Here is a 17,426-nt window from a genome sequence, read left to right on the forward strand (position 1 = left end):
TCAAGTACATGTAATAAAGATTTATATGCAGGTTTTCACTGACCTGAAACAGCTTCATACATTAGGAGGTTAACATTACTGCAGGAACAAAGCAAACAGTTACATCTACATGATAAAATACATTAAACCCAAGAGCCAGATGTTGTGTCCTTTCATCCAGGAAGCAATTATTTAATTCCTGGGAAAAGATGATCTCTCTTGTTGTTTCATCAACACATAATATATCTCAGAACCAATCCTGGCACTCTGGCCTGGTCTGGGTACAAATCTGCAGGACTGCACAGGGTCATGAATCAAGGGTCTCCTTTTCCTGCACTGCCATTGCTTCTGGGCAGTGGACACAGAGCAACTGGACACATCCTCGGTCCATATCTCCATCTCCTCATTCATGCACAACAGCACAGACCCCAAAGAAAGAAAGACTCTGCTTCCCCTCACACCCCTCCAGCAAGGCCAGTTCTCCAAGGGTAAGCACAACAGGGAATGCCAAGGGAATGTGTCTCTCCACCACAGCTGCTGACCTCCAGCTCTGAGCCACAAAAGGGTCCCTCAGCCACCAACTAAGGGCTCCCTGCTCCAAGCACCATCAGAAACTGCTGACCTTTGGTGAGTCATTTTGGCCACACCATCCTCATCCTCACTGCACATCCTCCCAGATAACAACACTCACCATCTCTCAAGGAGGTGGACAGTCAACAGCCACCACAAGCACCCAGCCAAAGATCAGAGTACCTGATTACACAGGACCCTACACCACGAGCAATTCAGCAGGTTTGCTAACTGCACCTCAAACAACACAACTGAAAAAGCACATCCCTCTGCAAGGTTACTCCAAGGCTGTCACTGGATAAACCAGCCTGAGCATACCACATGTAAGGTACACTCCTGAACAAGGCACAACAGATAGGAGCACTTAATAAACACAGCCATTAACTAGGAAACATCCCTGCAGCAATTAAAAGTTTGCAAAGTACTACAACATACACCTGGTTATTGCTCTGACATCTGCTTAGGTTTTCTGTGCGTTTGTAAGTGGGACCAAACAGGAAGATAATTGAGTTTATGGGCTTTTCATGACCAAAATGACAACAAGGTACTGCTAATTGTTCATGAAAAACGGCATAAAAACCTCAAATGAAGCACATGTAGTGTTTGAAATGCTCAAAAGTTAACACATTTTATAATGAACCATATATGACCAAATGGTGTTTCTCCTACTAAAGAATAAAATTATTCTAAACTAAGGATTTCATCATAAAATGAGACAAAATTCACAGTCTGAACAATTGCAGTTGTGCTGAGCACATTTTAAGACATATGGCAACTTTATAATGCTCATCGGGGATGAAGAGCTAGAATTCTGTTGCAGATTTTGAATTTAAGACATTTCACATAAAATTGCATATCTCAGGAAACAAATTAATTGTCAAGTGTGCATCCTCATAATGTTGCAGACAATACTTGGCATATGTAAATATGACTACCTCAAAATATGAATGCTATTTTCAGTACAATTACCCAATTGTTCTAGAAAGGCTCCAAGTAAGTTTTAAAAAATTATGTGAAGGCATCAGTCAAAGTAAACAAATACAACACGAGCTGCCTTAACTTTGTACAGAATTACTGCAATATTATTCAGCTACAATATGTTATCCAGTGTTCACAAGTGAATGCCCCAATTACTATTGTAAGTCTGTCATTTAAATAGTTCCTTCCTGTTTAAAATGTGGAGAGCCAAATGCATTTTCCCACCAGTAGGCATTGTGTAAGACTCCTTTCTCTTCCAGCAAGCTGGCTGAAGATGGATGAGCTTCCAAACTGATATCATTTTTAATTACGTGTTTTTCTCTCATTACTAATTTCCTAAACACGTCTCTAATCTCACAGTGAAATCTCTGAGCGCAGTAGGTGTATCCACATACATCATGCTCTTGAAAATTAAAATGAGATAATGATCAGGACTGCCATCACAACATAACCTGAAACAAGCGAGATACATGAGAGGTGATACATACTCATAAGACTCTGATCTCAAGTGTTTCTGAAAAGCAGCAGCAGTTGGATGGTTTCCATCCTTCCTGCAGCCCTTCTTGGAGCCAGTACACAGCCAGTGGGGTCTGGGAGAGGGAGATGCTTCAAGCCACCTCCCACCTTGCACTTTCCACAAGCTCGTGATGCCAAATGCATTTCCACCCCTTCCCCTAAACACTGCACCAAGAAGCAGTGTGCCTAAGGGAGCCAGACCAGCTGCTCCTCCACAGAAGATGGGCTCAGGTGTCCCAGCTCCCTCCTGCTCCAACAGCTCCTTCCACCCAGGCCAAGGTCTCCTGAAGGGGCTGTCTTCTCCAGGAGCACAGAAGTGCTGGAGGCAGCCTCGCCCAGCAGACAGGTAGGGAGGCACACACCCACCAGAAGGGGTCACAGCCCCAGCAGCTGCTGCTGCTGCATCAGATGCTCTCTTGGCAGGCACCGGGACTATGAATAGACCCGTCAGATTAGGTCAACCAAGTGCCAGCCAGCCATTCCCATGGGATCCCTCTCATTCCTCGGATACCTCTCACCTGAAAGGCGCTGCACAGCTGAGCTGCAGCATTCTTTAACCATTAAACCAGCAGGGCAAAACCCGAAGCTTTTCGGGGGGTTGGGGGGGAAGCAAAGAAAACAAAAACAAAAGGGTAATTGTCACAGGGCTTTCTTCCCAGCTAAACACTTCACACACCGAATTCCTAAGGGAGTGATGCTTTCAGCACATCAGCTGCCTTCTCATCAACTGACACTTCCCAAATAAAGGAGGAAAATCCTAGAACCGTTCAGAGTGGCTGACATTTAAGGAATCAAATAACGCAAAACCAGATAAATCACAAGCACTTAAGTAAGTTTATATCTTCTGAGCAGTCTTAAAATATGTCACAAGTATGATTCTGCCTACTCACTCAAATAAAAGGGATCTCTGCTGTTTTGCAGCCAAAAATTGAAAGTAGAGAGGGACTCGAAATAGGCTTGAAGTGCACACACCAGATTAATGATCATAAAACCCGTGCATGTCTAAGGAACACCAACACCAGGTCTCTGGTACACATGCATACAAGTCTAATCACAGGCTGATCAAAATGCATGTGCTAAATGGGGTAGGCTTATCTAAAAATGTAATGCTAGCTGAATTGCCCTGGCCCCCTAGGGAGGCCTGCAGCACAGTGTGAGTGGGCTAGAGCTCAAATGTTTTGCCGTATTCACACATGCTGCTGTGGAAGCTGGATGATGGAAAAACCACACAATTTCACATTTTCTTCTCAAAAAAGCAGTCCACAAAATTTCATCCTCTTTTTTTGTTGGATTTTTTTTTTTTAACCTGCTATTCATCCACTGACCAGGATCAAAAGCTCTAAATTCAGTCTTAACTTCCTCAAGAACTTTATGAAGAAATTCCTACAAGAACCCTGGTTCCTCTTGGAAACAAACACTTCTAAACTTCACTCAGCAGAGGGAAGGAACAGCTGAAGGATGCTCCCGTTTTCTCCTTCCCACAGCATCTTGGGAGGACCATAAAGAGGACACGTGCAGACCCAAGCTCCACCAGACTCTGCTTTGCATCACCCAGCTTTGCACTGGAAGCTGGGAGTCAGGGTAAGGCTGAATGCACAGCACAACCCTCACTGAGCACCGAGGGCAGGGCGAGCCTTTCATGTGACCCTGCTGGGTTATGGCTGGGCTCCTGCTCCTCCTTTTTCCTCCTTAGCATTTGCTGACACCTCCTTCCCAACCAGAGGGACAGGTTCTTTACCAGGAGCCGTTTCACCTTCCCCAGTTAATGTCTTAATCCGCAGACTGAAGCAGGTCACATTATCTACACTTATCAAAGACAACATTATGCTTCATAAGCTATTTTTCTGCTTCAGTAAGGAACAAGCACGTTTTATTTCTCACTATGTTGACCCATTACCTCACTGAGCTGCATTATTGTTAGTCTTTCTGAGGCTCTCCTAGAATAGGAACGCATAAAACAGGATTTCCTCCAGCTCTGCATACCTACTTACTCCGGAGTCATTAATGACACAGGACTGGATTGAACAAAGACTTAACATCAAATGAGCATTCAAAACAGCTGGGAACAAAAATATATCTGCTGGAACACCACATCTGTGTTTTGTCTTTTGAAAAATGCCAATGAGGTGAAAATTCACTTTCAAGACCACCCTGAGAAAAAAAGGACTTGCAAAACACTTGCATGTGAGACATGTATCCCAACGGGCTCCAAATTAAGTTTATAGCAGTTTTTATACATAAATCTGCAAATCAGGTTGTCCTCTTTCTGGAGATCAGATGTAACTTAACTGCTGTCAAAAGGAATTCTGCAGAAAAGACCCAAGAGATGGCCAAGAATCCTCTAAAAACCTAAATCCAAATTGTCTTCCATGGGATAACAAGCAATAGCTGAAACACCCCAGGGTAGGTAACTATCCTCAGAACTCAACTGAGGTCTCTGAGGTTTTTCAAGTACCTATAACCATTCTTTTAAGGAAAATTTAGAGATATGTATGTGTAAGAAAAATGCAAGTGACACTGTTCCAGGATTCACAGAAATTAAGGATACTGCTTGGGTTCAGTGTTTAGCTTCCAAAATGCCAAAAACCTTGGCAATCTCTTAAAGACCTCTGTATGGGTGGAGTACACAAAAGCAGTGGCAGCCAGCAGGTTGGGAGGCAATGCAGGGATGCAAGAGAGAAACACTATGGGCTCTCTGCAATGTTGTCAGCTCCCACCTGCCCCAGGACATTTCCTACCTCTGCCTACAAACACAGCGATTCCCCAGCCGCTAAGTAAACAGCCTTTGAAGATAACAAAGTGTATTCTAATCTCTCTCTGATGTCACTGCTGCACTGTACTCAGCTGAGCTACAAAACTCCTGGGTTAACTCACTGGACAGACCACTCCAAGAACCACTCCTGGGTTAAGTCACTCTGTAAAATCAGGATTACCTTAACTCTCCGTTGTTGCACAGACTTCAGAAATCCTGTCCAGGTACAGAAATAAGTATGTTTTTCACTCAGTGAATTTGCTTTTTTCTCGTTGAATAACCAGATATTTTTCGGCTCACTTCCTTAGCAGCAGGTGGACCATTTCTTACCATTGTGCTTGGTGACACAGCTTTCCCAAAGCAAGCACAAGCACAGCCTCTTGGAAGAGCAGAAGGCCATGTACAATTTTCTAACACTACCAAACAGGACTGTTGCTCCAGTCCCAAGAAGGTAAAATCAGATTGAGCCTGGACCAGTGTGGAATGATTCTTGGACTGCTCCTGTCCAGGGCCAGGAGTTGGACTTGTGGGTTCCAACTCAGGATATTCTATGATCCTAGCACAAGAAATTAAAATAAAAATCATAAAAATAAAACAAAAAAGTAGGGACTTCCAATGAATCACCTCAGAGGACTTTGTGTTCTCACTTGTGTTCACTTCCCAGGGTTAAGTGTTATGCAGTTCAGTTCTTTAACTATCTACTCCCCCCTTCTCACTGCACCCAATCTTCCAGGAGCCAAACCCTCCCACAGGAATAAAACACTCATTGAAGAACTCGGGGTGAGTCAGGAAAGCCAACCCTGCATATAACACATCTTTGGTGTCATCAAAAGACTTGGCAATAAGAAGCTTAAACCCAGCTAAATTCTTACAGCACAGAGCTACTTTGCTTTTGAGCTGCATGTGCTTATGAGCAACCATGACCAGAATAATAAAAGAATACACAGCACAAATCTGTGAACAGGAGCTTAAGTTGTGCCTGAATGTTGTTCACACTCCCTGTCAGTCCCAAAAGCAAGTTTCTTTTGGAAAGCCTGAATATTGTCAGCCAGGGTTTTTTGCCTCTTCAGTAAGCTATATCATAGTTATAACAAATAGATCCTGGCACTATTTCCACACACATACACATAAACAGGCAATTATGTTCCCACTGAACAGAAAAATGAAGAGGACGTGCTGGAGAAAAGCAGACAGAGGTAATGACACCAACACAGAGAGATGGATTTGGAGCACAGACATTGACCAGTTCTGCAGTCTGGCTTCCTCTGCAATTCACCCATGTAAATCAACTGGAACTGCACAGAGCAAACAGGCTTCATTTTCCACCTGTTAACACAGGTTATTGATTCCACTGTCAATAAAAGAACCACAATGCAAACTGCTATGAAATGAAAATCCAGTGCCGCATGTAAGCGGAGACAGAAGTAGGGAGATCTACATTCAGGACGATGTATTGCTGAAAATACTCATCCCTGAAACCAGCTACGGCTCCCCAAAGGGTTGTTACCAAAGACATGACTACTTCCCACTGCCAAACTGCCCTCAGGGAGCCAGCAAGACTCAGCCAGGGTGTTGCTCCTCATGATCAACTGAGCAAACGCTGAGCACAAACTCCACCTTCCACACAAAAATCAGAGAAACCCATTCACAGCCTGTGTTTCACAACATGTCACCATGAGAAACTCTCTCAACCACACAAATATTCTTCTCATCTTTAGCTCTTTGTGGATGTCTCAGATTTTAAACTTGAATAACAAGCAACTTCAGCAGAGGTCAGTCAAGCAGCAGTAAGACTGCACGAGGTGGCAGGTTAAAGCATCTCATGTGTACAAGTATGAAATTCAGAAAGGGCCCCCAGGGGTCCCAATGCAAGACATGAAGATGTAATTAAAAACCATAAATCCATCAAACGAGAAATATGTAAACTTAATGTATTAACTCATATATTTTTCTTCTTGAACACATTTGTCTTACTCTACACTCGTTTGGAGCCTACAAATAAAAAAATTAGAAGTATCAGAAGAAATATTTCTTAATATGTAAAAAGTGAGTATCAATAATAAATGCTTTTTACTTTATTCTTACAGGTAATTGCTGAAAGAAGCTATCTCAGCAGTCTGCTGAGATTCTGTGCATATTATGAATTATTTCAGCTGTATCTCCTCTTTACAAAACCCACAAAAGGATGGTATCTCACCGTGTTTCCATGCCACTCAATCATTCACACAAAATTACCCTTGTAAGAGCTTGTTGGAGGAATGTCAAATGTATTTGCCTGCCTTCATAACAAAATCTCCAGAGAAAGACAAATAGTTCACAGTTACACAAGTTACACTAACACCTGAACATTTTAACTACAGATTCTGGGTTTAACTTTGAATTTTAAGCTACAGGCAAAATAGTTGTAGGCCAAATCCTGCCCCATGTTTGGCCCACAGCATAGTTTTCAAATATCATACAAAAGCTCTGCAGTACCTGTAGATAATACTACAGCTAAGGAACAGCTTCTAGAAAGGGTATTTGGGACAAACCAGCCCTTTCATCTTCTGCTCACTGACCAGAGAAGTGGCACCAAGTATTGCCCAGAAATGACAGTGGCAAAGACATTTGTCCCTCACCTCCATCCTTCAAAGGCTGAATTTGGTAGAGCAAATTTGTCTGTCATCATTAACGAGAGTTACCTTGGAACCAGGTTTCCCAGGGCCATGCAGTACTATGGGAACACCACGGGTGACCCAACAGGAGTAGAGGGATTCAAACAAGGATGGCCAGATTTCCTGATCACACAAACCACTTGTTAGTCCTCAAGTTTCTGACAATTGTAAAGACTGTCACATTACACAGAGTCTCTGGAGACAGGTCCTGCTGCCCTGTTTTAGGGTGGGAATTGGACACGTGCCACCAGGCTGGCATAGTGCCACTGATCTCAACCACTCCAGCAGTCCCACCTCCTCCAAACCACTCAGCAGCACCACTCTGCTGAAGGACATGTGATGTACCCTGGGCAGAGACACCATCCCTGAACTCCTCAGGAGCCATGTAACAGCCATGCAAAAGCACCAGGCAACTCCTAAAAAGAAATTTTTACTTGATATAGCCGTATGTAAGAAACTGCTCTAGTCTGAGATCTAGGAGAACAGCAGCAATGCCAAAAGGAGTAAATATGTGCTACAACATAACATACAGTGAGAACAACATAAGGTAATAAAACCAGAATACAATACAAACTGAGTATATTTAACATCCCAAATGAGTTCAAACACAAAGCCAAATGCTGCCCCCTCTTACAGCATAACCAGCACTGATAAATTTATACACACAGACAGTAACACAAACCGTATTGTAACAAATTATACATTGCAATAAAACAGGAAACACATTTAAACATAACATTTTAAATGCTGTGAGAACCAGGACTAATGCTTCTCTTTCACCTTTCATGCTGAAAGCCCCATTAATGCCCAGCCTAGCAAGAAGTGTCACATTTCAGTTTTGTACAGAAGGCCTCCCATCCCATTCACCCAGCAGTGTAAAATCCCTCAGCACCATCAGGGGAAGATTTGTTAAGAGCAAAATGAAAATTTATCATCTTCCCACAGCTGTCTGTCCAGTGTTCCAGTCAGTCCTGCACAGGTATTGATGTTTGGTAATAGCAGCCCAGCCCCAGCCAAAACTCTTGAGCAGCTTGCAAATTCCAGGAACGCTGATCAAGGACAAATTTTAAGACTTGACTCAAAGAAGGAGGTTGTACTCACCTAAGCCTCTTTTTGTGAGCAAGAGCTGAGATTTCTCTGATTCATTGTACATTAGGGTAATGTACACAGCAGTCAGACTCTTGGTAATAAAACAAGCACCCAACAATGGCATTATGCTGCCTAAATTAGGTGGATATATTTATATCAAACATTTTTTTGTCCAGCATGAGAATGAACATCTGCCAGCTATGTCTTAAAGGTTCAAGGAGCTTCAAAGCAAAGTCAGTCCAAAGAACTATATGCCAAAGATTTACATTCCCTTTAGCATATCCTTGAGAAGAATATATTACTTCTGCTAAGTGACATATCCCCACTATATTTCAAATAATAGCAATAATAATTTGAAGCTTTGCTCTTGAGTTCCTCTAGAAAACATGCTTAATGAAAAACTAATAATTAATACACCTTGGCATAAACTTCAACAGCAGAAGGAGGGACTGAAGCCACTGAGAGCCCCCAGTTAACAAGGCCACATCACATTTCCACAAGGCAGCTTTCCAGTTCCATCACAGGGAAGCATTGTGCAGTATGCAGATAAAACCCTTCTGGGTACTGTCAGCACAGCTCTAACCCCTGCTCCCAGAGCTGATCTGACACCTGCTGCTTGCTGAAGCTCCACTGAACTAAACACACACCACAGACCTTCAGTGTCCTTCCACAGCCTCACCACCCCTCTCCTGGTGAACCAGCAGATTTTCAGGACTACCTGTTACTACCTTTACAGTTAACCTGAAGACCCCAGATTTTTTAGCTCCTTCTGCTGTTGCAGTGACCCCAGCCCCAGAAACCCCTCCCCAACACCTGACCTCATAGCTCAGTTGGAAGTCACAGAGTTCACTATTTTCTGCATCCCTGTGCTATATATTCTTGTTATGCACATTTCAGGAGCAGTCAGCTCTACTAACAGCAGTTGATGATACTTAATGCCATGCAGGCAAGAGAGAGTCCCCACCACAAAAAAAGTTTTTACTGCAAATGAACAAAAGATGGAAGCATTTTCTCTTTGCTGAGCAAAGGAGAAATTAAGCCCTTTAAACTGCTTGCCCAAATTCACAAACTCAGTGACAAATCCAAGGGTTAATTCAGATTTTGCATCCCTGCAGTGGAACAATTCCTGTTAATAGAGGCAGCAGGAGGTATGATTCTCCTTGAAGAAAGGCCCAAGTTTTCTCCCTTGAGTCACTATACAAAATTAGTAGACACTTATAAAAGAAGCCAGGCAGGTCCCAATCAGAAGCACAGCCAGCAATAGACAAGATTCCCACCTTCTTAATGATGCCTTCCACCTGGGGATGTACTGGACACGTAAATACAAAATAACTATTCCAGTGCTGCAGGTTTGCGGTCAGAGGACAAGGAGACAAATCCAGACAAGTCAAATTCCACTGATTTCCAGTAAATAATAAAGAACAGATACAGTACTTCCAACTGGACAGCTGTCTGCCATACTCAGTGTGACCAATATCCAAACAGATCTAGTTCCTGAAGGTAATCCAATGCTGAGAAAGGAAACAGCACTGGCATGGAAAAATATTCCATAAGACATGCAAACGCTTTCAGAGAGGTTCTCCCTGTCTAAGCAGGGTGAAGCAAAATCTCTACTCACTTTTCATGACAAAATGTCCATCTGCCAGCTGAAAACCCAGGGACTAATTGGCTGTTCCCTACATCAGCATCTTCATTGTGGCAAGGACAACTCAGGCCCAAAGAGTGCAGCTAGTCTGGGGTACCTGAGCAGCAGGAGATACATGCAGCAACTGTGAACATTGTGGATAATCCTGGTCATAGGGGGGGAAAAAAAAAGAAGGAAAATCCCGGTGGTTTCAGTCATCCCCACTCCTATACCCTGCAGTGCCAGGTCCACAGCAGCAGCCACTATCAGCTGCTGTGAGCCAGGGATGAGGAGGAGGATGACTACTGCCTCCAACAACCTCACTGTTAACAAGTCAGAGGTTGGGATCACTGTAGGTGGAAACTCTTGGCAAAAACAATAAAGCAGCTACTACATATTTCAACAGGTTCAAAGTAACCTCAGATGTTAGCAGCAGATGCTCTTTTCCACCCCCTGGGATTTTGAAATGGTTTATGTGTTTCCTCCCTTTCCCCTAATAGGGCAGGGTGCTGAAGGAATTAGCCAGAGAAAGAGCCAGAGAAACACTAATTACCCTCAGCTACCCGGGAGACCACAGCACCTTCAGCTAATTGTGCAATCCCCACTCCCCCACTCCAGATCCCCCAGAGAGAAGGTCTCTTGCCTCCAGCATCCAAACTGCAAGATAATCCCTCTCACCTGTATTTTAAAAGGGCATGCTTGAAAATCCTAAGTGTCTAAAGCAAGCTCATTACAATTAGTTTCCGCAGCCTGTCCTGTCACACAGGGAACGACTGCGCCACGTCAAAGAAGGAACTGCTCGTGTCAACACATCTGACACAGTGCTGTCACTAACCCTGTTATTAGACTGCACACGTACCTGAAATCCACATCTGAGCTCATTGCCTGCAGCACTCCACAGCCAAGTCTCTGCAAGAGTCTCTCTCTCAAAATTAAATATTAAATGTGCATCTTAAAAAAAATGCCCCGTAGTTTCATATTTATTAACTAAGACATTACTTTTCGACTTACACGTTTTTGAAATGTTAAATATAGAACATTTTAAGGTGCATTTAGTGCTTGTGAAGAGCCATGAAAATTTGATTCCTCTAGAGAGCAATCTTTAAAAGACAACTCTCCCACTCAATTCCCCTTATCCATATCAACCCAGATGGAGAGAGGCCTCCAATGAAAATAAAAGAGCCCCTAAATAACAGAGGACCCCAAACATAGCCAAGACTCAGCTGTGTCACCATTGTGACTCCCAAATTCCAGGCAGTAAGGGCTACCCCAGTAGTAAGGGTTGACACACTAACAGGAAACAATGGGCACAGGCAGGAAAACTCAGCAGGGACTGCTCCTAAAAGCTTAGACCAATTCCACATGCACCTCGAGTGTTGCAAGAAGCCCCCATATGCTCTGAATCCTTGTTCTTTCAGGGAAAGCACAGCCCTGCAGGCAAACACTGAGGACACAGAGCCCTCTCCCAGGGTATTCCACATGCAGCACAGGCTCCTGGAGCACCCAGCAGTGCACAGTGAGGAGACAGCTACTGCAGCCAGGGATCACATGAGCTCTCCTTGCCTCAATCCCTGCTGATAGCAGGCCATCAGAGTGGCCATGGTGGGAATTACAAAGCATCCCTGACTCTCACACATCAAGGCTACAGTCCTCAATCCCATGCCTATCCTCTCAGCCTGGTTTTCCAAAGCACTAAGAACTACTGCACAGTCCTTCTTTCCAGTCTTCATAGTTACAGCCCTTCTAAACAGCTTTTGAACCTGTCAAATGATCTAAAATTGAGGCAGAAGGCTCAGAACAAGTTCCTACAACTTCCACAAACTATGAGAGAAATTGGGCACTATCACCCACGTGTTGTTAGTAGCTTGGCAGAAACCAGATGTCCAAGCTTACTGTCAAGCAAACAATGTGTGCAGCTACAGAGAAGATGCTGCCTCTTATGGAGTCATCTGGGACAAGGAGGGAACAGCTGGGATTAATGCAGAAGGATAGGGAGAACAAATGCAGTCAACATCCATCCTACCAAACCCTCCTTCCCTCATTCTGCTGCTGGTGGGAACAGGGGGGAGTTATTTAGTACACAGGAAAGAGCCTGCCCATCCCAAAACACTGTTCTTCATCTCCCCTTCAGGTGATGCAATCAGCAGCACACACAGGCGTGCCACCACCAGACCATCACTTTGAGCAGAAGGAGGAGTGATGGGAGTTCAGTCCAGCACTGCCTGGCATCTGCACATGTAAACAGCACATCTAAAGCCACTGTCATCTTCCCTTACCAAGAGCAGCAGCTCTTGGAAAAGCTCTTCCTCCAACTCTGGCTGGTGTAACACTGAGCCGTGACATGGATACAGCAGGCTGGGACTTGCTTAGCTCCCTCAAATGATTCATGGCTCATCAGCAACAAAGGCATAAGCTGTCCTGGTCACTGAGCTGCCATACTCAGAGCTGGCAGCGTGTTACTTCGTACACAACTGCAGTTCACCTGGGCAGCTGGGAATACAGGACTTTTTAGGTATTAAGGAACAAAAAATTGCCATCTACACCAGCAATTCAGCCACGCTCTCTCTTCTTTGTCCTTCAGGCCCTTGGAAGCTGTTCAGTGGTGTGCCCCATGTAACACACAGTGCAGATAATGCAACAGGGGTAAAAATTTAAAACAAAACAGAATGGGGAAGAAAAGAAGCTCTTAAAAACTAAGACAGCAAGAACTTCCTGAACTCAAGCTATAACACAAAATTAATGTTTCTGCTAATATTGCCTCTAGCACCTGCCTGCACTGGCAGTAGGTACAGTATAAACTGCTCAGACTGGGGGTGTCTGGGGAGAAGGTGGATGGGGACAAGTGAAATGCGGTGTCTGAACCCCTGGGCTGAGGATCAAAGCTAACCCTTTTCAAAGTGAACTTCTGCTGGTCTAGGCCTCCTTTGAGTACCAATAAAAAATTCTTCCAATACAGTATACCTGGGCACAAGCATTGCTTTTCTACAACTAAAGTATTTACACCAGTATAAATTCCTTTTGTGGATGTAGTTGCATCCGTATGCGTATTCCTAACAGCAGGAGAGCTTTTTTCCTCTGCTCATAAGGGATTACCTAAAACCATTTTATAGTAGCTGTATATCCTTAAGGCTATTGCCTGTGCCAGAGGCAGCACAGAGTTTACCTCCAGAAATGCAGCTACAGGAGCACATCTCTCATATTGAACAGTCCCTGCCTCTCCCCTTCCTTGTGCAGACACACACCTCAGTCTGACATACACCTCTGCAGAAATGACAGCATGTTTGGGTTTTACCTAACAGGGGCAGTCACACAAATTGATTAATTAGCATTTGTGAAACACAATGAAGAATTTAGGTGCTAAGAAATATTATTACTAATTTAATTTACATCCCATTCAGCCCTCAGTGTCTCCCTGAAACTGCCAACAATGATGCCAATTAGTGGTAATTGTGGTTTGTGACAAGGCTATTTGCCAACTGGGAGTGAAACACAGACCACCAACTCATTTCCCATGGATTGTCCCACAGCTGCCAACAGCAACAACCTGCCCTCCACTCCAGCCAGAACTCTGGCAGTAGAAGATGCTGTATCCCATTACCAACTCTCCAAGGACACAGCCTGCAAAACTTTCAATTAGGGATAAACCAAGACACCTTGTTTTTCCCTCCTACATTAGTTCAGTACATGACCCAGTAACTGATGCCAACATTGCAATACCTAAATGTTAATCTGGGATAATTTCAGATTAAACTTCACTTGGCCCCATCCACACTTAATGAAAATCACATTTTGATTCACACACAGGCCTCACTGTGGTAGAAAACTGTAAAGGCAGCAGCAGTAAACTGCAGGGAACTGAGAGTGTAGGATGCAGTAAATCTTGTGTTTGGGAGACTGTTTAAAGAGTTTTAACACAAGCAAAGAGGTGTATCTTTTTATCAGCTGTCCACAGAGATTTGGAGGACTTTGAAGAAACACAAACAACTAACAGTATTCTGTAATCAATGCACATCATCTGAGCACTGAAACTTTAAATTATTTATATATTTTAAATACGTCTAATTGAAAGGATAACAACACAAACTGTATGAATCATAGCCCTCTCAAGTAATTAGATTTGTTATCCCTGCAGACTGCAAACATACGTTGGTTTTCTATTCTAATGTGAATTCAACCCCTTGTCAGCTGCCCCACGCATGAGAATACACCTCCACTCTTTCATCAGGAAAGATATCAACAGCAGGAAACTAGCCCTTCTTTCATCTCCGAGGCACCCACCCACCTTTCCAAAGGGTTTGCAGCCAGGTGTGGAAGCCTTTCTGAATCTGTGCTGAAAGATCTCTTAATTATTATGGCAAAGGAGGTAAATCCTTTGAGAGCAGCATGCTCCAAGCAGTAGCCTTCTGGTGTTTACTCATCCAGTAGTTGCTTAGTTTGACAGAGCATCAGAAGAGCTCGTAGGAAACTTGGGACTTGCATTGTATGGGCATGAAACTCTTAACGGAGAGGAGCTGCTTTTTCAGATGTCTTGTTATATAATTAAACAAGAAGGGGGGGTGGGGGGGGATCGAGCAAGCTGCCTTTTTGGCACAAACATTACACAGTGCTCACCCTGCCAGCATATTGCATCAGATTCCCACTGCACGGCCAATTCACAGCAGCTGAGGAGCCGAACCCCTGCCTGCTATCTCCCGCTAGCCTACTTCACACTCACAAGGCAGTAAGGACAACTGTTTATTGCATCTTCCTTCCTGAGGAGCCGCCACACCAGGATTAGAGGGAATCCGAGCTTGCAGTTGGGTCTCACAAGCGTCACAGAATGCAGGTTTCAAGACATTTCAACCAGCAAGCCTTAGTGCATGCTGCACAGCCGGTGAACTCCGGGTACCTGTCACTCCGTGCTCGGGGCTGCCCAGGGTCTGACACCATGATAACTCCTATTTCATTACCTTCCTGGGCATGCCTTGAAACCCTGCAGAAAAGGGGGATTCATTTACCCATCATCGAGTGCTTATCAAGGAAGTCCCCCGAGACCTGCGGGAAGGAGACCACACAAACAGGCCTTTGCTCACAGGGCTCCTCGCCTGAACACCTGGCCGAGGCCCCTGACTCTCCTACACTGGGAATTTTTTTTCCCATGGCAGAGATCCGCTCACAGATAGGACCCAATTCTTTATGGCAGAGGCCCACCCCAACACAGGAACAGGGCTTTCTGTGCCCCTCATTGAAGCAGCCTATCTCAGGCACTTCACAAGGGAAATTGAACTTCTTTCCACCATCTGCGGCAATCCAAAAAACAAAAGGTCCAACGGTCCTGAATCCCATGAGGTAAGATATGTGACCTTTTACACCACCGAAATGAGAGCCCACTCCTAGCCCAGCAAGCCAAAAGAGAGACTCCTGTCGATTTCAAAAGCCTTTGGATCTGGCCTGAAAATGCAAACCTCACTGCGCATTCGGACACTGCTCCACAATGCACTTCCAAACAAAACTATATTTAGATTCAATGGGAATTCTGTAGATCATACAGGAACTCTTTGAATGAAAACGAAGGTCAGTAGGGTTTGGCTTCCTCTTCAGACCCTCCCCCCCATTCTTGCAAACATCCAGATAAGCATTGTTTAGAAAACAATACATTACTTCCAAATGTTATCAAAACCCCAACACAGGTTTTGTGTGTCCTGAAACAGAATCTCAGGGCCTTCTGTTGCATTTTGCCCTATCAGCTAATTCTCAGGATCTCTTCAGACGTCTAGGCAAGACTCTGTATCAAGACTGTCTTTTTTCACTTTTCAAAATCTTTGCTCTACCTGCTCTGACAAAGGAAAAGCAACACGGATAATAAAAGCCTTTGATAAAAAAAAAACCAAAACCAAAAACAAACAAACAAAAAAACACGGAAAGGAAAAAGCGTGCAGACAATTACAATACATGCTAATAAAGCTGCACCTGTGTAAGAGGGAAACTCTTGGCATCCTCATGCACTTTCCATTCCCTACCAGGCATTAAGTGCCACCGTGCAAGCACAAACTGGAGGAAAATGACACAGCCAGTGCTTGCCCGAGGGACATTAAGGACAGGAGTAAGCGCATCAGCCAGGCAGGCACGTTCAAGCACCCAGAGGGCAAAAGCACAGCCCACTCAAAAATCATCCATCCTACTCAAAGTTTCCTCCAGCGCCACAGACACAACTGTTTGATTCTCAGCTGCACTTTATGGGCTTCTCGGAAGGAGGAGCTGAACGCCTGCCACCGGCAGCTTCTCTTAGTAAGGATGAAGCCAAATCCCAGTCGCAACACGGAGCAGCATCCCCGGGGCGGTGTCAGCAGGGCTGGGCAGCCCCGGGTCCCGCGGGGGCACACGGGGAGTTCCCCCGGCACCCGGGCTCTGGGCACCTGCACAGCCGCGCCTCGGCTCTTTCTCTCCTGTTCCCAAACCCCCTGTTTTATTTTTAACTGTTTCTGGCAGCCGGTGGCTGCAGCAGCGGCTGAGCGTCCAGCCGCTCAGTTTCGCTTTTTGATAAAAGTCCGGGACGGGAAATCCTTGAACTTCTGAAGAACCCTCCAGGGTTGGAAACCACCGGCTTTGCCGTCACGCTCCCCTCCCAAATCCTTTGGGGATGTACCTGTGACCCCGCGCGGGCCGGGGCCAGGCTCCAGCCCTCCATCCCCCCACCGTTCCCCCGCGATCCCGCGGCGGGGCTGGGCGCTGCACTTACCGGCGGGGCGTTGGGCGGGCAGCCGCCGGCAGCCAGCCGGGCCGCCTGCCTCCTCAGCTCGGCCAGCTGCGCCTGGCAGCTGCGGCACCAGCCCCCGGCCGCCGCCCGCTCCAGCGGCCGAAGCGCTGCCCGCGGCGGCTCCCGCTCCCTCGGGCGGCGGGCGGCTGGCGCAGCGCTCCTCCTCGGCGGCGGCCGGCGGCCTCTTCCGCGGGGAGAGCTCCCGCACCCCGCTCCCCTCCGCCACCTGCGGAGAGACAGCACAGCTCAGCAACGCGGGGCGCGCAGGCAACGCTGCTCCCACCCTCCTCGCGAGGGGAAAAAAAAAAAAAGTGAGGAAGATTTAAAAAAAAAAAAAAAAAAAAAAGGAAAAAACTAAGGAAAAGCTCAACCGCGGGGAGGAGATGAGTGTTGTAGGAACTTACCCCCGGCGCCCGGGGATCGAGTCCCAGAGCCTTCCTGCCGGCGGCCGCGATCATGGTAGCGGGGGATGCTGCCCAGCCCCGCTAGTGCGGGCGGCGCGGAGCCCGGCGGCGCGGCCGGCCCGGG

General features: G+C 45.6%; 1 protein-coding gene across 1 annotated transcript in view; it reads right to left on the minus strand.

Moving 5' to 3' along the window:
• The window catches only part of KIF26A (kinesin family member 26A), a 96,153-nt gene extending 79,034 nt beyond the window's left edge, over nucleotides 1-17,119 (minus strand). Inside the window, exon 1 of the mRNA XM_039712879.1 lies at nucleotides 16,881-17,119. The gene's annotated coding sequence lies outside the window, so the exon portion shown is untranslated. The remainder of the gene's footprint in view (nucleotides 1-16,880) is intronic.
• Between the last annotated feature and the right edge of the window lie 307 nt (nucleotides 17,120-17,426).

The sequence above is a fragment of the Passer montanus genome, unplaced genomic scaffold (genome assembly GCF_014805655.1).
Source record: "Passer montanus isolate IOZ18808 unplaced genomic scaffold, ASM1480565v1 scaffold27, whole genome shotgun sequence".
Lineage (NCBI taxonomy): Eukaryota > Metazoa > Chordata > Aves > Passeriformes > Passeridae > Passer > Passer montanus.